The sequence below is a fragment of the Ambystoma mexicanum genome, chromosome 7p (genome assembly GCF_040938575.1).
Source record: "Ambystoma mexicanum isolate Mex_15411 chromosome 7p, UKY_AmexF1_1, whole genome shotgun sequence".
NCBI classification, from domain to species: Eukaryota; Metazoa; Chordata; class Amphibia; order Caudata; family Ambystomatidae; genus Ambystoma; species Ambystoma mexicanum.
In genome coordinates, this window is record NC_090939.1 from 197,671,206 (window position 1) to 197,695,253 (window position 24,048).

Below are 24,048 nucleotides of genomic sequence, written 5' to 3' on the forward strand. Positions count from 1 at the left end.
TGTGAATCAGATATTTGAACAGATATGCTTGTTGCTTGGTATAAAGCACAGGTGTTTCTCTGCTTATCATCCACAAGGAAATGGGATCTACAAACGTCTCAATGGCTTGCTTAAAGAAAGAATAGCCAAGTTGACGCTTACCTTGAAGAAAGGGTGGTTGCATTGCCTACCACTGGCACTGGCTTAACAGGGGCCCCCGCAGCCCATGTCCTAGGAGGGGGCCCCACTGGAGAAAAAAGATTTTATTTTTTTCAAATTTTTATTTTTCTTTTTGAATTCAGTCTTCATTCATAAAGAAATTATTTCTGTAACAGAAATAATTTCTTTATGAAGGCAGAGTGACTATAAAAAGAAAATTTATTTTGAAGTCTGAGGGCTCCACCCTGCCCATGGCATGGAAGACGCTAGGCTCGAGGCCCCCTTGTCATGGGGTGGGGGGAGCCCTATGGCTTAAAAAAGAAATTGTTTATTTTTGAAGTCACTCTGCCTTCACAAAGAAATTATTTCCGTTATGGTTTGGTCCTTAACAGAAATCATTTCTTTATGAAGTCAGAGGGCCTCATTACGGGTTTGGCGGTAACCGTGCCGGAGCTACCGGCAGGTTGCCGCTGGACCCGTAATGATTTACTGGTGCCCAACTTCCCAGTAACACCAGGGGATTACAACCCGGGCGGTCCGGGAAGTCAGGCGCTGGCAAATGGTAAGTCCCAATTCCCATCGAGTCCAATGGGCACCACGGAAGCACCAGTACCGTTAACAACGGTGCCGGTGCTTCCATGAAAACTCTGCAGGTGGGTGCCATTCTGCCCGGTGGGAGGGCAACCACCCACAGAGCTGTAATATGCCTGTCCGGAAACAACAGTGCCGGTAAGTTTACCGGCACCGTTGTTTCCAGACGGGCATATTTCTAAGGAGGCCCAATTTCATTTTGAAGTATTAGGGCTCCCCTTAACCCCATGATGTGTGCGTGTGTGAGTGTATGGTGAATGGGTGCACACTTAAACGCATAGGTGGCTGCCTCTGTGAGTGTATGGTGAAAGGGTGTACACTTAAATGTATGGGTGATTGCCTGGGTGTGTTTGCCTGTATGGTGAAAGGGTGCACACTTAAATGTACGGATGGCTGCCTGGGTGTGAATGTATGGTGAAAGGGTGCACACTTAAATGTATGGATGGCTGCCTGGGTGTGCCGGTATGGTGAAATAATGCACACTTAAATGCATGGATGGCTGGGTGTGCGTGTGTGTATATGGTGATTGGTGTGTGTGTTTGCGCTCAGTGGCGCAACAAAACCTACATTTCAAGGGAGCTAACCCTTCAAATGTTGGGAGAGGCGCTAACTTCATGGGCGGTGGGGGAGTGGAAAACTTATTTGTTTGGGGGCATCTAATTTCTTTACTCATTTTAATGAGACTATTCTAGTGTATCTTCAATATTACAAGCAGTTAACTCTCTCCTTTAAGGTTGAAAGCACCCACTTATAGACTGCTGTGAGAATGAGTGGTCTCCTGTTCCCTCTCTACACTTCCAATCACTCCCCTGGCATGCAAGTATTAAACCCACATCACGATTTCAATTGCATAAAACATTTGGCATTTGAAAGCAGGTACTAACAGTGAAATGCTTTATGTTAGTATTAACTGGGCTCTTGTCAACAGGGAAACCCAGGTGTCATTTAACATCTGTGCCCTATTATGTCTGGCAACTGCTCTAAAGGTCAGCCAGGTCGAATCAACAAACATAGCCCAAAGTTTCAGGGGGAGTTCTGAATCCCAGTCAACTCAATGGTGTTGCACCAATACTTGTGTTTAATGTCTTGATTGTTCATTACTCCTAACCCTATTCTTCCTCGTCCCAGTGGTGTGTATGAGAAAGTACTTGTGTATAAGGCACTCTGCCTCATACACAAGTACTGGGATGAGGTAGAGGTACATGGAGGTAATGCCTGACTTAGCTACCTGTACTCTTCATTACTCCTAGTCCCACTCTTCCTCATCCCAGTACTTACTTATGAGGCAAAGAGCCTCATACGTAAGCTCTGGGACAAGGAAGAGTGACAGGGAGGTAATTCTGGGCCAAGGAGCTGATTTTGGAGGTTGGGGTAGTGGTGGTAACGAGAGCGGATGTGTAGGGGGGGAGGAGTGTGCAACAAATCATAATGCTGTCCATGTCCAGGTTAAGCAGGCATGATATGTGGTATTAGTGGCTAGAGAGGCATGTTGGTGCAGCCAGTCTAGTCATTCCTCAGTTTGGTATGACTTTTTTTTTTAACTGGGCATTTCTGATAAAGCAGTCCTGCTAAGTAAATTACCTGGCTAGACTGCCATTTGGGTGCTGCCAGTCTAGCTGTTTCTTACTGTGACCTTGTATATTTTTCTGGGCATCTGTGATCAAATGATATGATATAAGTCATTTATAACGCGACGGTACACAAGTGTTTCTAGGCGCGACAAGAAAAGGGAGGGAAGATAGACGGAGGACAAGACAAACGATCTTACTAAGCCTTGTGTCATTCAGATCATGCAAGTGCGAGAACGAGAAGTGCAAGCGGAAAGGGAGGAGGGAAGTGCAAGGGAGAGGGGAGGGAAAACAGGGCAGCAATGCTCGGAGTAAGTGCAGCTAGGGCAGCGTGGCTCTGGGTGTTGCAAGGCAAACAAAGGACTGCAGGGTTACAGTTACAGCCCCTAAGTGCGTGGTAGGCCCAGAGGCAGTGCAAGGGTGACTGATCAAGAAAGTTTCTGGACTCAGTGAGACTCTGAGGGTAGCCAAGCAACCAGTTGGTACAGCGGACAGGTAGGCCAGCAGGGGAGGGAGAGAGAAAAAGCAGAGGAGAAGAGGAAAGTTTTGAGCTGCTTCCGGAACTTCAGGTGGTCCGGCTCAAGTTTGAGAGGGGCAGGGAGGCTATTCCAGAGGGAAGCACCTACAGAGGAGAGGGATCTACCCCCACTCTCTGCCTGGAGAAGTGTCTAACCCTTAGAGAGTTGTAGGTAGCTGAGCGAAAGGCTTGAAAAGGAAGATATTTTGGAAGAGAGCGTTGGATGTAGTGTGGACCCCAGGCCCAGAAAGCCTTGTGGACAATGCAAAGGGTGTTGAACTTGATCCTTGCAGCAACTGGGGGCCAGTGGAGAGATTTCAGGGCTGGAGAGATACGATCCCTGGGCTTGAGGCCAAGGATAAGTCTTGCAGTCCTGTTCTGGATTAGTTGCAGAGGGTGGAGAGTAGAGGAAGGCAGATTGAGAAAGAGGCTCTTGCAGTAGTCCAGCCTAGAGAGAACCAGGGCTCTGGAGACCATGAGCTTCTGGGGGAAAGTGAGAAAGGGAAGAGTTCCTTTGAGGAGGAGCAGCTGGTAGTGGGACTTCTCGGCGACATCCGAGATGTGAGCAGAGAAAGAGAGAGTGGATTCAAAGATGACACCAAGGTTGTTTGCCTCACAGGAAGGGCCCAAGGCGGGCAGCCAGAGAGAGAGTGAAATCAGGGGCAGGAGTCCAAATGAGAAGGATCGCCATTTTACTGACATTAAGGCAGAGATCGTTGGAGGCTCACCAATCCTGAATCGTGGATAGACAGTCAGGAACGAGAAAGAGAGTAGAGGAGTCTGAGGGGAGCCTGAAGGAAAGCAGAGTGTCAGCCGCATAACACTGAAAGTTAGAGGAGAAGGTAGAGTTCAGGTGGGCCAAAGGGGCCAAGTAGAGGTTGAAAAACCATGGTGAGAGGATGGAGCGGAGAGAAAGAGATCAAGTTGGTCCTGGGAGGGGCTGTCCAAGAGGAAGGAGGTCAGCCACTCAAGGGCCTGATCCGTGATGTCCAGGTTCTCATGGAGTCGATTGATCAGGATTGATCAGGATGGCATGGTTGACCGTGTCGAAAGCAGAGGAAAGATCAACGAGGATAAGGACAGAAGGAATGCTGGAATCAAGGTTAGAGAGCAGATCTTTACAGGTGTTCAGGAGAGCAGTTTCTGTGCATCTGGCAGCTCTGAAGCCAGACTGAAGGTCATGGAGACAACCAACAGATTCTGTGTGGAGAGTAAGCTGGGAGATGGCCAGCTTTTCCAGCAGTTTGGCCAGAAAAGAGGTGATGGAGATTGGGCGATAGTTTGCTGGGCAGGCAGGATCAGCAGATGGCTTCTTGAGGAGTGGGTGCATACGGGAGTAGTTAAGGGGAGAGGGGAACATTCCAGTGGCAAAAGAGTGATTACAGAAATCATCCAAGGCTAGAATGAGGGTGTCAATATGGTCCTTGATGGTTTTGAAGGAGCAGGGGAGCACCTGTTTGTATGACACTTTGATAGATCGGACTTGTCTAAAAACCTCTCTCAGGTGTTGTCAGAGAGAAAGAGGAGAAAGGAGGAAGAGAGGTAGAGATGGCCAAAGGGGGGCCGAGAGAGGAAGAGGGAGAGGAAGAGGAGATGAAGGACAGGAGTTTTAGCAGAGAAGTGAGATGACAGAGGGCCTGGGAGGGAACAGGAGAGGTAAAGACCGCAACAGGATTGATCAGTTCCTTGCAGATTTTAAAGAGTTTGGCCGTGTTGTTAGAGGCCACAGGCTTGAATGTGTGTTCTCTTCTTGATGAGTGTTAATGCTTCCACTGACATTTTGGCGCAACCAGTCTAGGTATGTCTAAATGTGGCCTGGCATGCTTTACGGTAACAATATTACGTGTTTACACTGGTCTACATTGTGTAGCCAGTTGGACATGTTTTCATTGTGGCATGGCATTTTTAATAGCAAAGTAGTAATGTTCCTGTGCACTGTTGGTGACTTGCATCTATTGGATTGGTGTTACCCTACAAAACAATTGCAAACACTCTGGCTTTTTAGGCAATTTTTCTCAGAAAGTGTGCTGTATACTGCATTAAAACACATATTTATATCTTTCTCCTAGTGCAGTGTGTGGCATATCCCTTCAGCAGCACGTTTGTGCGTATTTCGCAAGCGTGATAATCTATGCCGGCCCAGAGTTTGGCGCGACCAGTGATTTGTTGCTGAGTTGGGGGGGCCCCCTCAGCATGGCTCACAGGGGGTCCCCACATTTTGCGTTACGCCACTGACCACTGGCATTATATGCATTAAAGAAGCAACCAGGTTCTGACCATGATCTCACCCCCCACGAGATAGTGACAGGGAGACGAATGAGAACACCCCTCACACCTCCAACTAGTGTTTGAAGTTCTACTCAGCCAACTGCAGATGTATTAGAATTGGAGCTACATGACTATTTGAATTGTATGACTTCAAGTATCTCTGTCATTTCAGGTCAGCTACAGCGACAAGGGTGTGGGGCAGCATGGAACACAGTAGGAGATGCTTCAACAAACAAATCTAAAGAACTACGTGTTCCCCAATGTTTCCCGGGAGATGCGGTCCTAATCCGCAACCACACATGGAAGATGTGGGATGAACCCCACTTTAACGGTCCTTTCATTGTGGAGGACCATCACGCGGTCTGCTTTCAAAGTGCAGGGCAGGCATGCTTGGACTTTCCTAGGTGATGTCAAAATGTATGCTGGAGAAACCCCTCTGCCCCCACCCCTACCAGAAGCAAGCACAAGCATTGGGGAAGAACCACAGCACGTGCAGACGGGATCTATGATGAGGAAGAAGAATGCAGAAGCTGTCAAGTGAAAGACAGAGAGTTCATTGGACTGTGGCTTGTTTTTGAATATTCTGTGCAGTCATTGCAGGGTTAAGGAAAGAGCTTAGTTCTTAAGCCACAGGACCTTGTTAAACTTTGGACTGAGGCATGCTTAAGCCTTGTTAAGAAGTAAATTATGCCAAATTATGAGTTCATTTTCGACAATTGGAAGAGGGTGCACTATCCTGATTCATTTCACGCTGAGTTCCTGTTTGAATTTGCCCATGGTGTTATCCAATGACAACGTTTCGAGGATCATATTTGAAGTTCTTCTCTTTGTTCTGCGCTCTTTTCCACCTATCGTGGGGAGAACCACTAATATTCGTATTTTCCTGCAAGATCCTAAAAATGGTCCCATTGTAAGGAGACTACTCACAGCAATTATCGAGCAAGTTTTGCAGCTTCCAGAGTATAGTGGGGATAGCAAAAATGACCCTATCAGCTGATAACACACACAGATTGGTTGGCCTCGTCTTCTACTATCTAATTGAAGAATGCCCACAGCTTGTCAATAGGCACACGGATGTCAGGTCATTCGTAAGGGACCCAAGAAATAATGCAGCATTGAATGGAATCCTGAGGGACATAATCACTCAAGTGAACGCATATTCCGAGCGAACTCTGAGGTCAGAGTAAAACTTTCTGTCGAGGGACAGATCGAGAGGTTGTTAAAAAGGAAAGACTCTTGTTTCATGCTGAATGTAAGTCATCATGTCGTCTGGTCTGAAGCAGATTCAAGACAGACTGGAAATTGGTATATATCATTCAACTTATCTAGACAACTGAAGCAGATAAGAACATTCTAAAAATAAACTTTTCTGGAGAAAACCTCTAGAGTACATTTGGTGAAATCGTTTTTTCTTTCTTCATACTGAGGAGACATTTGCATTTCATCTGCTAAAAGCTGATACAAGGAGATCGTTGAAAGTCTTGATTCAGTAAGCGGACAGCTGATCGAGAGCAAAGTGCAGAGTCAAGTTGACAGGATCCAGAAGCAGTACATGATGTTACAGTATTAAAGTTTGTTTTTTCCTTCCTTAGACAATAAAGATGGGTACTGTTAGTAGTAATATTGTTATGCTGGATACTGAGAGATTCCCACGTTGTTCACAAAATACATGCTGCAAGATTTCGTACTTATAATCTACTTTTGCATTTTGTTCATAATTGTACAGCTTTCACTTACAGTACGCATGTTGTACTACATAGACGTACATGGAGCTAAGACTCCTGTGAATCTTCCTGAGCAGAAGGAAGGTGTAATCATGGCAACTGCTAGGCAGCCTAGACCCTATGTAGTCATTCCTGTTCCAAAGAAAGATGATACATTGCCTGAGTCGGAGATAAATGTCACTAACAGTCATTCACATGCAAGAAGTGTTGTAGAAATTATTTTTGGTCATCAGAAACAGGCTTTGCAAGAGAGACAGAAACAAAAGTTGCTGGGAAGTGAATCTACTACAGAAGTGCACTTGAATGTTCCTACTCCTGAATTAGACAGGTCTAAGTTACCTTTTGGGGGGAAGGTCACATATAGTAGATTCCATATGGCCACCCTTTGCTAGGACAAAACAGAAAATTCAGGATAAAAAGAAAATGTAGACCTTTTTCCTACACAGATAATGCATTCAAGCATACCTGGTCCTGTGAGAAATGACCCCAGGCTAGTTCCTGAAAGAAAGTCCCACATGGAGATTTTGCAAGACATTTTTATGCCTAGAAGACATACTGAGAGAATGAAGCCTGTTGAACTTTCTCCTACTCAAGTAGCACAGATGAATGTGCCCAGACCATTAGTCAATGTTCCTATGATTGATCCCATGAGGAAGGGTTATGCTGAAGTACTTCATGAAATGATTATGGAAGGACATGAGAGAAGAATGAGGCCTAAAGGAAATACCAAGGAGGATAATTTCAAGCTGAATGATTACCTGGATAGTGCAGCACACATGGGGAAACAACATATGTTACCAACATATGAAGGAAGTGGGAAGAAGAACCTCAGAGGAAGGATGATTTGTGTGTGTACTCCTGCCTTGCAGTCCCACCAAGCATTCCGCAAAGCAATCAAAACCAAGATTTTCGTTTAAATTGTATGAGTCCGCTATCTGTGTTGTAATAAGGACTGCGATGCATAATACAAAACAAAGTCTGCTTTGTAAACTCTAATGATGTATGTAACTTGTGTAACTGCATACGAAGTCGCCCACTATCAATGTATCTGTACCAAAGAGACCACCTTGGTCACATGTCACTACTAATTCAAAATTCTTACAAATCTCTTGTAACAGCGCCTCGAGGCCTCTGGGCTGCAAGTGCGCCATACAAATTGAAATACATAAATAAATAAATATTGCCTATATGTTTTAAGTCAGAGAATGTGACTTACACAGAGCAGTTAAAATGACAAAGGTCAGAGTATGAAAACTGTGCAGTACAATTGGGGATACCAATACCTAAGAGAATCCTAGAGGCAAAATTCCCATTGAGGAAGCCATACCTGCATTCAAGGAAGTATGACAGTCGTTTAAATGAGATTCCCGAAGAAGCAGAACAAATTAATGGGAAAAGCGAATGGTGACGTCACATTGAGTCGAGTTGACATACATAACGGATGCAGAGACATAAGGGAATGAAGATATTCTATAAGGCATCAAGGAAGTATCGAGGATAAGTGACATCTTGGGATCAAGGTGAAGAAGCTTATGCCACAGAAATGATGAGGATATCAAGTAATTTTACACATGTACAGTTGCAAGAGAAATTCAAGCAGACAAAGTAATCTTGAGGCTAGCTTTATAGTGAATAGATTGCGGCAAGCGCCTATATATACTATATGCAAGATGATCAAGTAAAAAATGGATACTTCCGCTACGCATTATAGCAGTGCTGGACGTTAATAAGAAGGCCTCATTTTCAGTGTGGTGCAGTTAAAAAGCAGCTTGAATTACAAAATGAATCTCAGAAAGCAAAGTTGGAGGAGCCAAAGAAGCCAAGGTATTATCAAACCGGAGCAAACTGACATTGGATACAAATCATGTGAAAGAACAGAACTCTGGTTCAGAAGGCATGAACAGAACAACAAAGACGTCAGAGGTCTATTAGAAAATAGTATTTTAAATGCACGAAAGGCTCAATCCAATGGTCTCCAGTCACGTGGAAGGATGAAGCTGGATGAACGAGATGGTCACACCTACGCATGAGGGCAGACTGTACCTTCACTCCCTGAATTTCTCAGAGCTAAGAACACTCTCAAAGCCGTGCTTCAAAGCCCTAATTGACAGTGGACCATTGAGGTGATGATGGATTAGTATGCTAATTGGTGGCAAGCTAGTTTTAGGGCAAGCTCACCAGCACCTGGATGTTCAGCCTTCTTGCTGCAAGACATCTGTGGAAAAGTACTGACGAAGGTTAGAAGCCAACCAATTGTAGGGGACTGCGTGATTAAGGGTCCTATAGTTTGCGTAACCAATAGGACGTTGTACATTTAGTGACGTTCATAGTGGGCATTTTTAGCGGAGGGCTTAGTTGCCCCAGCTGATATTAAGCAGCCTATCACATTCATTCACTGTCCCATACTAGTACAGAAGATATTCACTAAGAGCCTATCACTACTTCCCATAGGTTTTTGTAGTTTGCCAAGTAGGATGACGTTGGTAACACGTAGGTTGATGTCATCAGTGACGGATCTTCTGTATAAGTACTCCATTTTTTATGAAATGCGTTGAGTAGACAATCGAGCGACTTTGTTAATGTTCGTTGTACTCCCTGTTTTAGACACTTGATATTAAAACAGTTTTCCTTTTGCCAAACTACCGAGTCGTTTTCATTATTGATGTTTGATTGAAATCTGCATCCCTATCCATCTCCAGGGTATTGCTACTCATCTTAAAGAGCTGGGAACATCCAGTTCAGATGTTTTGGATTACAACTCCTTACGGCCCTATACAATGTTCCCTCAAATTATTGTACTCTGTGTTAACATAAACAAAATGCTTGTGTGAACTGGGCACTGTTCTTTGCTGTTTCCAACCCATGATAGGAAAATAAATAGCTAATGATGAGTTCTCAGACACATTCTTCTCACAATATTAAAGCAATAGATTTTAGAGATGGATGGAAGTGTCAGTAGCAATTGAATAATTCAAGATCTGGCTCGGTATCCATCAGGATTAAGCGAAGCTGCAAAAGCATGAGGTATTCTTCGGAAGCATTTCTTGCTCAGTCTAAACAATGGGTTGAATGTATGCTGTCTGTTTGCACACCAGCACTTACACCGCAGAGGCACAATGAAATATATATTGTGCACAATATTCATGGTCATCAGAAAAATGAACCCTACAGTAGCACAAATAGTGCCCATGAAATCATATACCCGAAATATGGTTTGCATTAGGCATCCTGTGCAAAAGATGAAAAGGGCATCACAATGACAGCACCATAGAATATGCCCACGAATATTCATGTGCTTGAAGATGTTAGCCATCAGTACTAATATTTTAAAACCATGCATTCCTGCATCATAGAATTTGGCAACCAAAATTCATCTCCCAACGATAAGCCCATTGCATCCAGGAAATAGTAGCGCACACTGCTGAGGACACTCATTAAACATGCCCTGCAGTTTGCGTCACAGCTCTCTGCGCTCCGTACTCTGCCATTTCCTTCTGGTGCATATCTCTGTCACATGGTCTGTGAAGCCATGTTACCCATCTCTCGGTGTTCCTTGCCGCTCTCTGTGACTATTCACCTTCTTCCTGTCTTTCTCGGTACCCCTCCCTCTTGCGGTCTCTCTCTCTACAATCACCTCTCCTGCCACTCTCTTGCCTGCTTTCCTTTCTGCTCACCTTACTATTTCCTCTGTAGCCACCAGCCCTTGCCTCTGTCGTCTGGCTCTCCTAATGACCCCTCCTACATCTTGTATGTCCTTACATGGCCCTTCCCTTCTCTGTGTCTGTGCTTCACTCTAGGTAACTGCTTCTTTGGGTTCATGTCTCTTTTTTCTGAACCCCAGATCCTCTCGCCGTCTCTTTCTTTCTCTCACTGTCTGTGTACCGCAGCTGTTTTCTCTGTGCTTTCTGTAGCTTCCTGTGTTTTTTCTCTCCGATTCTTTTTCCATGCTCTAGTCCTCTTTCTCGCTCCTTTCCAAGTTCGCCACTGTGCTTCCTGTTTTTCTCACTGCTACCAATCTCCCAGCATGCCAGTTTCTTCTGTGTCTGTCACCCTTCCTTTCCTGGTGCACCTCTTTTTCTGTGCCTTCTGCACCTCAGTTTCAGTACCCTCTCCCTTCTGTATTGATGAAGGCAGATGTTTTAGTAATACATTTTGAGGGAACGACCTCAACAGAAATAGATTAGATGTTGTACTACTCATGATGATGGGCAGTTAGGCAGCAGGTAAGGTGAAATGGAGTTCATGTTTTCAGAAATAGTGCCAAGGCTGGCATGGCGGCTGCGCAATCAATGCAAGGGGTAGAGATATCAAGAAAAAGAGACTAGTCATGTAGAAAATGTACAAAGAGTTATGTCTGTGTGGTGCATATGTCTATAACCGATAGGTGCCAAGACTAATACTCAAAGAATGGGGTGCACCTAGTGGGTCAAGGTATGGGTACACTGTTGCTTGCAATATTTTACGCGTTAGAAAGAGATGGATACAGGTAAGAAAACAAGGTGAAGATTAAATCGGTAGGGGGATCCTGAGCAGCAGAAAACCCTCATGATACGATATGATATATGGCATTCACAACACGCCTGTACACAAGTGTTTCTAGCCACGACAAGACAAGGAGGGGGAAACAGAGGGAGGACAAAACAACGATCTTACTAGGCCTTGTGTCATTCAGCTTGGGGAGGTGGAGAAGTGCAAAAGGGGGGGTGGAGAAGTGCAGGTAATGAAACGTGCAGCCAGCGGGTGGCTAAGTGCAGGTAATCAGAAGGTGCAGCCAGCGGATGGCTCATAAGTGCAGAGAGAGGGGACTGTAGGGTTACAGATACAGACCACAAGTGATGTGGGAGCCAAGAGGCAGTGCGCGGTGCAACTGGACAAGCAGGGACCTAGGCGCAAGTTCAGAGGGTGGCCAGGTGACCTGCGCGTGGAACAGATGGGTCATCAGCAAGAGAGAGGAAGAAAAAAAGCAGAAGGTGAAGAGCAAGGTCTTGAGTTGCTTCCGGAACTGAAGATGGTTCTGCTCAAATTTGAGAGAGACAGGGAGGCTGTTCCAGAGGGAGGCCCCAGCCAAAGAAAGAGATCTGCCCCCAACTCTCTGCTTGGAAAAGCGGCTGACCCTCAGAGAGTTGGAGGTGGATGAGCAGAGAGCTTGAGATGGGAGATACTTAGGAAGAGAGAGTTGGAGGTAGTGCGGTCCCAGCCTGCAGAAAGCCTTGTGGACAATTCAGAGGGTTTTGAACTTGATCCTTGTTGCAACTGGGAGCCAGTGAAGAGATTTCAGAGATGGAGAGATACGATCCCTGGGCTTGAGGCCAAGGAAAAGTCTCGCAGTGGTATTCTAGATAAGTTGTAGAGGACGGAGAGTAGAGGCAGGATGATTTAGACAGAAAACAAATAAGTATGCTCCTCATTGGGTTAGCAACTAAGCTTAGTTACAGAAAGGGAGAAAAGAAGAACCCCAAACATCATTTCATTTCAAAGGCAATGATTGCTTCAAAACTCCAATTGGCAATATACCCTTTCTTAAATATCCTCTAGTTTTTTCTTTGGCAATATTCCTTCCAATAACCATACATTTCCAAGTCACCTAAATTGGTGTGCAGGTGACAGCTGTTATGTCTGAAAGCAGGATACGTCACTTAGTCATATTAACTAGCGTTGTTGCACAATTAGAATTCATGTCATCTGCTAGATTTTCTTATGCTACCCACCCTAATATAATGTTGAATGTCCCACTTCAATTACGTTAATGCTAACAATAAATTGCTAATTGCATGCATTCTAGAATGGATAATGCATTGTTAGGTAACCTATAGAACAAAAACAAATTTCCGTCTATTTTCATTTCTAATGTGACGTTGCACATCACATGCGTGTGAAGTCACTGTTGGCACCAAAAGACCAAGGCTCCTCCTTTAATAAACAAATGCTTTTGTTCTATAGGTTACCTAACAATGGTTTCCATCTAACTCCAAGAGATTTGCTGGTATAATATATTAATGATACTGACAGAGTCAATTGGTTGACGAGAAAACCTCAGTCTACTTTCATTTCTATCGTGACGGTGCACATTACTTGCGCGTGACGTCATTGTCATCATATTAATAACAATCAAAATGGCACCCGCGAGTGAAATTACGTGGACGCCAGATGGAGGCCGGGTCAGTAGACACAAGGAACCCGAAAGGACTTTGAAGTTCACATAATATAGAGGTAGTGTTCTGAGCAACTGGATAATAATGAATTTCTGTCATGTTAAATGCCATCTAATTGGCAATGGGTTTTTATGTACCTTTTGATATGATATGATATGATATGATATGATATGATATGATATGATATGATATGGCATTTATAACGCGCCTATACACAAATGTTTCATATGTTTATTGGAATGTGATTGAAACATGCATAAAGGTTGCTGAATTGGGTTTTGCCTTGAAAAGGACCATGTTGGTTGAAACACATGTTGGCAAAGTGGCAGAGGGCAAAGTGGCAAAGTATAGCAACTGACAACTGGCAATTTGGAACACCTGAAAAACTGTTTAATAAAATAGACAAAATACGCAAGCGATTTTGGTGTATTGTGTGCTGTGATAACTTTAATATTGCATACTGGTCTTGCATACTTTGAAGAAGCGCATTAGATGAAGGCACAATTTTGTTAAATTTGACTTCTTAGAGATGTCTGAAATGTGAGGAGAGAAGGAGAGGGCGGAGTCGAAGATGACCCCAATGTTTTCAGCCTCACAGGTAGGAGCAGGAAGAGGACTCAGAGTGGGCGGAGGGAGCTGGTGTTCTGATGAGGAGGATCTGCGTCTTACTGACATTAAGGCCGAGATCATTGGTGGCACACCACTTATGAATTGCAGACAGACAGTCAGGAATGAGAGAAGGAGTAGAGGCGGCTGAAGTGAGCTGTGTGTCATCCGCATAATATTGAAAGTTGGAGCAGAGAGCAGCAATGTGGTGGGTCGAGGTGCCAGGTATTGGTTGAACAGGCAAGGAAAAGAGGTTAGACCCCTGGGGAACACCGCAGGTAGAGAGAAAGACAGAAGAGAAGAAGGACCCCAGTTGGACCTGAGAGGGTCGGTCAGAGCAAAAGGAGATCAGCCAGGCCAGGGCCTGATCAGTGATACCCAGGTTATCACGGAGGAGCTTGAGCAGGATGGCATGGTTGACCATGTGAAAGCAGAAGAAAGATCGAGGAGAATGAGGACAGAAGGAAGGTTAGAGTCCAGGTTGGAAAGCAGGTCTTCACGGATGTTCAAGAGAGCAGTTTCCGTGCTTCTGGCTGCTCTGAAGCCAGACTGAAGGTCACAGAGACAACCAACAGATTCAGTATGAAGGTTAAGCTGGTGATGGCCAGCTTTTTCAAGTGTTTGCCCAGGAAAGGAGTGATAGAGATTGGGTGACAGTTAGCTGGAGAGGAAGGATCGCCAGAGGGCTTTTTGAGGAGGGGGTGCATAAGTGAGTGCTTCAGGGGGGAGGGGAAAGATCCAGTGGGAAAAGAGTGATTGCAGAAATCTGCCAGGGCTGGAGCAAGAGTGTCAATGTGGTCCTTGATGGTACTGGAAGAACGGGGAAGGACCTGTTTTGACGAGACTTTCATCTATCAGACTTGTCTAGAAACATTGTCTGGGGTGAACAATGGAAAGGAAGAGAAGGGAGGAGGAGAGGAGGCCACAGGCAGGCCAGGAGAGGAGGAGGAAGAGAGGGTGGACAGGATGTCCTAAGTTTTAGTAATGAAATGAGAAGCCAAGGCCGTGCAGAGGGCCGGGGAAGGAACAGAAGAGGTAGAGACTGCAGCAGGGTTGGCCAGCTCCTTTCAGATTTTGAAGAGTTCAGCCGAGTTGTTATATGCCGCAGAGACACAGGCTTGGATGTGTACTCTCTTCTTGGCGTGGACAGTCTGTACTGCCTTTGGAACAGACAGCAGGCCAGTTTGTCAGAGGATACACCTGTAGATGGAGGTTAAAAAGGGCTGTGTCAGGATGTGAATCAGTCAAAGGTGTAGAAGGAGGAGAGAAATTAGCAGCGAAAGCATCCACTGACACACGCTTCATGGGTCGGATGAGTGAAGAGGTAGGTGGCAGTGCTGGAGTCGGCTTGGCCTGAGGGGTAGATAGAGATGGGAGGAAAGGAGAAAGTGGTCACTCCAGGAGAGAGGAGTGGTGAGAGGGTTGGCGAGAAGGAGGTCAGAGGAGATCAGCATATCCAGGGTATGCCCTTCAGAATGAGTCGGGCCAGCGAGAAGAACAGAGATACAGAGGGAGTCACATAGGTTGCAAAAGAGTCCTGCAGAAGGATAGGAAGTATCCAGGTGGATGTTAAGGTCTCCGAGGAGGAGAAGTTGAGTGGTAGAGGCAAGGAGAGAGGAGGAGAGATCCGCCCACTCAGAGAGGAATGAGGCTCCCTAGCCGGGCGGCCGGTAGATAGTGGCCACAGTGAGACAAGGGAAAGGAGAGAGATAAAGCCTGCAGACCTGGCATTCAAAGGAGGAGTAGTCCTGATAGAATCAGGGATCCACTCTGGGAAGATCAAGGCTACACCCCCACTGGGATGGTTGGTTCTGGGCGCGGAGAGGTTCTTGTAGCCATCAGAAAGGATAGTGTCAAAGTTTGTGTCAGAGCTAGCCATGAACCACATCTCGGTCAGACCGAGGACATCCAAGTCGAGTTCTTCAGGAGACGGCAGATGTCGGAGGAGTGTTTGACAGCTGAACGAGAGTTGAGAGTGGCAATGTGGAACAGGCTGCCCACTTTGAAAGACTTCTGTGGAGGGGTAAATGTCAGAGGTATGCCCTGAGGAAGTGTTGAAGGTGCCCAAGGAGGAGAGGGCAAGGTAGCCAAGGAAGAGGAGGTGGGTGTCAGAGAGGTGGCAGAGGAAATAGGCAACAGGTTGGCCAGAAAAGCAGTAGAGGCAGCCATGAGACATAGCAAGGAGCTACATGCGGTCCAGAAGGAAAAAGGAGTGCTTCTACCGAAATGGTGCTTGCTAGCTAGTGTGGGGGGAATCTGAACCACTGAAGAAGCCAGCATGGTGGGCTGTTCTTGAATCATGGGCTACTGATCAGCTTGGCACTGTACAAGAAAGAAATAGGGGGTTGGTCCATAAAATCGCAAATTGAAGTAATGCAAGATCATCATAACTCTTTTTTAACTCAAAGATAACCCTACACATTTTAAGTGAGTAAAACCTCTGGATTTTTTCACAGCCACAACATTCTACATGGCTGGTTATTGAGGGTTTCAAGCAGCCTGTGGGGGGTGGGGGGCATATTGATATGCTATTATGCATCTAGTACAGTATATGTACAATTTGATTACTAAGGTAAGTGTTGGATTAAGGGACACTGCCCACTCCTAATAGATTTAACCTCAAACACTCATAATAAAAGCCACTTTAGCTGCAGGGTCTTGTGACTGGGACACTTAACCCAGACTATCCAAAACTAGTATAAAGAAAAGCCAGAAACCCAGGCACTGAGGATTTGTTTGGGAGAAGGGTTTATTTAACACCCCAAAAGAGAAATCACAGTATGTACACTTGCCAATCACCAGAGACAAAATAAAAACTCTATGTTTACAATAAGGTCTATCATCTGCAATCACAAGAGGAGTTATCCCCATACAATTCACTAATCGAATGTGTCCTTAAATTTCTCCATTAAGATGTAATGTGGCATCTCAATGGAGTAATTTGAGGACACATTCGATTAGTGAATTCTATGGGGGTAACTCATTTTGTGATTGCAAGTAATAGACCTAATGGGGTCACAATAATTTGGACCCACAACACCAGAATTGATTGCTTGGACCAGGAGAGACGCCTAATTTAGAGAATATATACAAGTTTTGGAGATATTATGCAAATGTTGGATAACCTTATAAAAGCCGAGTATGTCGAAACATTGGCATGTGCAGTTCAATGGGTTATTGTAGGTGTTTACTTACTGTAACTGTACACAGTTGTTTTTGCTTTCTGTAACTGAATATATCTTTTTTTTTATTTATTTTATTTTATTTTATTTTGCATTTTTGAAGTGCTCACACAGCCCGCGGGCATCGAGGCGCTGTTACAGGAATTGTTCGGTTTTTTTAGTTGCGTAATTTTATCTGTCATTATTGCATAAAAGAGACATTATTTCATAAAATCAACCAACCACCTCCATTACTGCCAATTTTCCTGCTACAACTTTCCATACTTGTACAATGGCTATTAACAATCCTCTACTGTTGACTTTAGTGCAAACAGCAGACTGAATACATTCAAGGCGGTTGTGTTGATTTGATAGGGTTCCCATTCAGTGTCAATTGAAAGTTCTCCACTAAAGGCAGACCTCATCAATCTTTCCACAAAGTTGTGTCAGTATTTCTGTTAAGAGATTGTGTGCTGCTCAAACTGCATGCGCAATTATTCAATTGTCTCTCAACGCAGGCGGCCAACATGGGCGAGTGTCAATTATCGCTGGTTACAGTTTTTTTGTGACATATGCCTACTCTTAATCTTAACTTCCATCCCACCATCAGCAAAGAGATGGAAAGCAAATTGGGTCATAACTGACCCGAGTGTGATTCGAGCTTCAAGCTTGGATTTGAAAATCTTGTTAAACCTTTGTGGCACCATTGTGCAAATTCCTCTCTAGGAGCTGCCGACCGAGTGATGTCAAAATACTCACCCAGACATCTTCAAAGAAAGAGATATTCTCGAATCACTAATGTTGATGATATGGATATGAGCAAAGACAATTAGAACGATTGCCTTTGCCAAATGGCTATTTGTTTCTATTTGTGATTCTCGTTTCAGTTGCTGTTTTTAATCAGCCAGTAAGAATTACCTTATTCTTTAGTCAACGCTCCCTGTGCCTCCCACACCAAAGATTCTCCATACGCATAGCCAGGAAGCCTGGAAGCTATCCTGAGCACTCTGATTGGTTCCCAGGGGTCAAGTGACCGGGGCATGTGACTGGGATTTAATTTGAAACTTTTTTTCTGCCGCGTCCTGCCATTCCAGAGTATCCTGTTGCAATATCTGAGGGCCCTACCTCAAAAACAACAAGGCTTACTGGGCATACCACAGCGAGGACTCTGCCTCCACGCAACCTGTAAGCCTCAAAGTTGTCTTGAGCACTCTGATTCTCTCCCACAGGGTCATGTGACTTGCAGCATCTCTTGTAATTGAGTCATCCCTGGGCATCCATCCTGGGCACCTGACCCCTGCTTCCAAATATAGGGTCCCTCTGACCCAGCAACTCTCCATTCACTGCATAGCTGTTATTACCTTGAAGAACTAAGGGAAATTCCTGTTTTAGCCTGATAACTGTTTGTTGGTTGCCTATAGCCCCATTGTAGCCAACTCAGAATTTATACCAGCTCCTTCCCAGTCAGCCCTTTCCCCTTCCCACTTCCCTTGCCACTCAAACACCTTAGCTCTCCCTCTTGGGCTGAACCCATATTCCACTGCCTTCAATTGCCTACTTCTATAAGTCTGCATCATGCACCTTGACTCTGCTTCATTCCTCCTTGTATTCACTCTTTGCCTCCCATTCTCTCTTAGCCTTCCGCAAGAGCCTGTTTGATCTAACTTCTATCTCACTCTCCCATCTACCCATGTGAATCCTTTACACCGGCACCTGCACCCCTCAAATCCAACGCTCCTATGCTCTCAGGAATTCCGACCTTATATTTCCCCCTCACCTACCGTACAACATCTGCTTAAAACATCGGCTCCCCTGCGCCACCTCCTATCACTCATTTACTTGGCCTCCGAAATGCACAATCCCTCTGTAACAAATCTTTGTACATCAATGACCAATTCTTCTCTTATCAATTCACCTCTTTTCACCCTCAGCTTTAACTTCTTGATGTTACAGAATAATTGATTTCCCCTCAGGACTCTGCTACACTAGCGAAGGGTGGTGAATTGGGGTTCCCTATCAACAGCCCTCACCACTGCCTCTCTAACGCCTCAGACATCACCTCGTCTTCTTTTAGATATGCCCATACTCAACTCCTCCCTTCAACTCCTCTCACTGTTCTGATGACCTATCTACCCCCTGGCCTTCTCAACTCCTTCTTCCTTGACCTGAACTTCCTTGACCTGAATCTTCTCCTTGAGTCACTTCTCACTGACATCCTCATTTTCATGCTGGGGAGACTCTGACCTTCCCAGACCCTTAACAAACCGCCTGCAGCTACCTACATTGAACTCCCGCATATCTGATCACTCCTCCTATTCCCTCCACTACCAGCCCACCCACATTGTCTTTCTCTCTACTCCTCTGACCTCTCCATATCTCCCTCTCCCTCTGAAAACTTAATTGTTCTCTTTAACATTTTGATCCCTTCGCCCTCTACTCCTCTTCTCCCCTCTTCGATGGCCAAGACGAAATTCAAGCAGGACTCCCCTGCCACTTGCCTTAATGATGTGTGGACCTCTCTCTCCTATCGCTCTCCCCTATTCATGGCTCTTCCATTACTGGTGCATTGACTCCCTTTGAACAACAGTACCCTGCACACAAAGACACCTTCCCACTCGCAGTCCTGGATCATCTCAGACATGACAGACCCTCAAACAAATATGTGCCGTGACCTACAAGTCTGGTGCAAATCCCAGACCCTTATCCTACAAAAATCAAATCCCCTTGCTTCTTACTCTTCTGCACTGGAATCCTCCGATTTCACAAACCTAATCCCCTGCACTTGCAGTCACCCCCGAAGCTTTGCTTATACCTCCCAAGCTAATATCTATTACCTCCTCCCTCTCTGGTAATGACAATGCTCACAACTCTAAAACCTCTTAAATATGTGACACTATATCAGCCCTTCTATCCCTCCCTGTCCCATTCTCCTCCTCTCTCCATCTCTCCCCTACCCCCTCTATTCTGAGCTGTCAGATGCAGCTGTCCTACCAAATTAGCATCCATCCTTCACAGTGACAATCCATCTTGTGCTCCTATCGCTCCTAAAACAGTCAAAAACATGGTCCCAATCCTGCCTCTTTCAAATTGGCAGCTATCCTTTCCCTTTTTAAAGAAACCCCATGCTTATCCCACGGTCCTGGCAAACAATTGCCCGGCTTCTCTCCTATCCCATTATTCAAAGATCCTTGGGAAGGTGATGTTCAACCAGACCACTAATGCCTTGAAGATCCACTTCAATCTAGCTTTCGTAGTAACTGTATCAAGATCGCATTCATGCATGTCTCCAACTTTCTCGCTGAGACTCACCCCTCCAACTTCTTTCCAATGCTCATCCTTTTGGACCTTTCTAGATCTTGAGATTCACAGATCTATTCTGGATTGCCACCTACCTGAACAACGGTTGCTTTAAAACCCCTGCAACTTGCATACCTCTGATCCAAACCATCCCACTGTGAACATCCAGAAAGGATCAGTCCTTGCACCTCTGCTCTTCACCCTCGATACATCTGTAGACTTACCTTGTCCTTTTTTAATTTACCAACAACTATTTGCTGCCACAACCAACTGATTTTCTACTCTCCTTCTTGTTCCACAGCTACTTGGAACAGGTTAACAACTTTCTGACTTTAATCTGTCACTGAGGGCCTCATTAGGACCCTGGCGCTCGCGTAATGAACGGTGCCGGTACGGGACCGGCACCGTTCATTACGGGATGCCCTATTACGAGGCCTGCTAGCGGGTCCCGCTTTTCACATCTGGTCTGACCAGATATGAAAAGCGGGACCCGCTAGCAGGCCAGGATGCTAATAAAGGGCCCGTCATTAACAGGCCCGTTGTTAGTATCCTCCCCATTCCCATTGAGCCCTATTGGGCTCAAATAGGAATGGGGATTGATTTTTGCCGGGTTCGAGAAAAAGGGCAATTACCGGGTCCGTCAAGGTCGGCATAACCCGGTTATTGCCTGTTTCTTGGACCCGGTAAAAAATCATTACCGGAGGCAGCCGTGCCCTTAATAAGGGCACGACTACCGCCAGGGTCGTAATGAGGCCCTAAATCTCTCTTAGCTGTCTCATATTGAAATCTTAAAAAATTAAGGACATCTTTCTCCCGGCTTCCAATGCCATCCCTATCCTGCCCTCTCCCACCTACTTACCTCCTAGGGTTTCTGCTCCATCACCCAAGGCTCAGAACCATGGGATCCTCTTTGATAACAACCTTCAAATGCAACAATTTTACACTAACTCTAGTCTTCATCCTCATTCTCAGCAAACTCACCTACTGTTCATTCCTACTCATTGCCCTTCACCTCTACTCCTTCCTCCGTCTAGACAAAATCTTCCATTTTCCTACCCTCACATTCTTCATACTATCCAGATCCTTCCCCACTTCTACCAGCCGACACAATGGTGGTCGCTCGCCACGCAAAACCCCTAGTTTTTCAAGTTCCCTGTCCTAGTGTACATACCTTTCAATGGTGTTGCTCCTCAGTACGTGCCCCCATTCCTCCTCTGCACTCAACCTTACTTTCCTATGCCCACATGCCCCCTCTCGCTTATGCTCTTTTTCTTTACACGCCCCACTCCATTGGACTCCACTTACCATCACTATTAAAGCCAGCCCAGCCGTGGCTCTCTTCAAAGTTCGGCTTAAACTTGCCCTTCCAGCTGAGGAGCAGGCTCCTCCCACTCCCATTTTTAATGGTGGGTTAAAACAAAATTCATGTGTCCAGAAAACAGAAATTGAATTGTATCCTTTTTGGCTCCGAAACTCCTTCCTACTCCAAACCCATATAAGAATTGGACAATATCCATAGATGCACTATATTTTCTTAAACTAGCAAGAGAGCTGAGCGAATTAAATACTGATCATGGACATCTGTGGGCCTCCTGCAGACACAGGTTCGATTCCCAGCAGGGCCTACTGAGTTTTGTATCCTTTCTAGGCTCAAGAAATGGCCACATGAAAACGGGAAACAAATAATACCGATTGTGACAGCACTTAGAAGGAGGAGTAATCATCATGAATTACTACATCCAAATATGATACTAATTTTCACTTTTTTGTTTAATTGATTGAACAATTGAAAGGTATGGGTTACACACACAAAATACCATACAAGGCAACATTAAGGCATACAGTATAGTAAACAGTTGTTAACAAACACCACATTAAAGTACGCAGCACACATGATCCAGAATGGACAGGGAAAATGAGCAGCCAACATCTAACAAAACTCATGCAAAGGGAATAGTGTTCATTTCTGTTTACAATTACTCTGTCCTTCATATAATGAATGTGTGAAATTCATAAAGGCATTTTTCTACAGCATCATTTTAACCAAGTAACCAAATAAACATTAAGCAAAGTATCAAATACAGCATTCCATTGCTCTCGTAGACCCTTCTCTCCTTTCCATGGCAGCCATTTTTTTGGTTAATTTTTTAATGGCTACCATGGAAAGAGGGAAGGGACTTCGTTTTCCCTTACCAGGCGGGCATTTTGTTTTTCTGTTCCGAAAACAAGTGTTTTGGAACAGAAATAAAAATGTGTTTAGTACCCCGGTTTTACGGGCTACGGTACTAATAGCAATAAGCCTGGTTGAACAAAGGAAAATACTTTTTCAAGATGGCCACCATGGAAAGGGAAGCGGGGCTCCGTACGGACAATAGTAGCATAAAAGCTATACAAGTATGTCATAGAAAACCTTACGTGGTAGAGTTCTGCAGCACATGAAGTCCCCAGCCGAGTAGAAGCATTGCTGGGGGGGGGCATCTGGGGTGGCTATAGACCCTGGTCTTTAGGTTGTAGCCCCAGATAGAAGCTCAGGGGCTACAACCAAAAGGCTAGCTAGCCCTGAGTCCTGATAGGTCTGACATTTGCATAGCCGCAGATTTTTTCCAGACTGAGCAACACCCCTGCATCCCAGGCTCGCTGAGCTGCGCAGCAACGGCACTCTCAGAGACTAGAGGGTGCTGTTGCACTATGCCACCCTCTTTCTGAGTGCATGGCTTGCAACATAACCCAGAACGCACCCAAAAATCAACAGCAATCTTCTCCATCTTAATTCACCTTTCAACAGTCTATGCTAGGCGGCCACGCGTAGCCTCCCAGTTTTGCAGTGCAAAATTACTATTCTGGAGTTTGCTCTTTGGAAAACGTAAAAGTAATCACGGGTCAAAAAGCCACCATGATTTAATTAGGCATCTGGAGCACACCCAAAGCCCATTACGCAGCCAGACATCACGTAATTAACTACCACTTGCTCCTCTAAACCGGTTCACATACGCAATCTGTTTGATGCCAAACACGCTTATATCATACCATCCTTTCCACAATATCTATGGTCCACCTTAATGGACCCCCCACGCACACAAGCGATCAAAAACCATTATTTTTCCTCTTCTAGATCACGCCATCCTCACGTCTATGGCATCTAACCCGCTTTCCTGTTCTCCTATCCTCTCACTACTCCTTTTTGTCTACAGGCAAAGGTGCGGATATTGCGGGCATTTGCACAATTAGCACCCAGAGACCATGCAAATGGCAGTGGTGCGCGGCATGAATCCCGGTGCGCGGCATAAATCCCACGAGCATAAGAACACGCCTACCTCCAGACAAGCCAGGGACACAGAGACCACTACATTGGTGATCTGGTGCAGTATAAAAGCCTTGTAACATATCCTGCAATTATCATGTGAACCTTTCACCACACTTGTGTACAGACGCGTTATAAATGAAATATCACATACCTGTTTTACCCGAGCACCATGCTTAGAGCAGGTTGAAAGGTCGCACAGCTGTGTTCTAGCAGAGGAAAGGTCTCACCGTCTTGATCAAGGTCAACCACCAAATTATTTTCGAAACGTATCTGACTATATGTTTCGGAAAATCCTTTAGGTGTTCAGTGAGACAGCTGCGGCAGAAAGTGAAATGAAAGAAGGACACCGAAACTGCAGGCTGACGGCTGTCCCTGCCTGTGCATTTCCACGGCACGGCATGATAAGATTAGGGAAGCGATCACGCCTACTGATGCATGCTGCGAGCTACTAATGGTCACCCGAGCCGGCTAATCATTAACTGGATTTGCGGCGGAAGTAGTGAAGACAGAACATTCAGGTAAACACCTGAAAAGAAAAGTTAGATGACCCCTGAGTGGGACGAGGAAGTGCAGTGAGGAGAGGCTCGCTTCTTATTCAAAAGCCCATCATTTTCCACAAACCTTGGCACAGTAAACACTGTGGCGCCGATTTACACTTTTTTCGAGACATAAGTGAGAGTGAGTCTTAATTTACGCCCGCATAAATTACACATACAACACCC

At 45.3% G+C, this 24,048-nt stretch overlaps 1 protein-coding gene across 2 annotated transcripts in view; it reads right to left on the minus strand.

Annotated features, from left to right (window-relative positions):
- IGSF5 (immunoglobulin superfamily member 5) overlaps positions 1 to 23,733 on the minus strand; it is a 544,054-nt gene extending 520,321 nt beyond the window's left edge. The window contains exon 1 of one of the 2 annotated variants that reach the window (XM_069636052.1): positions 23,478 to 23,733. The gene's annotated coding sequence lies outside the window, so the exon portion shown is untranslated. The remainder of the gene's footprint in view (positions 1 to 23,477) is intronic. The other variant, XM_069636051.1, reaches the window with a different exon arrangement.
- Between the last annotated feature and the right edge of the window lie 315 nt (positions 23,734 to 24,048).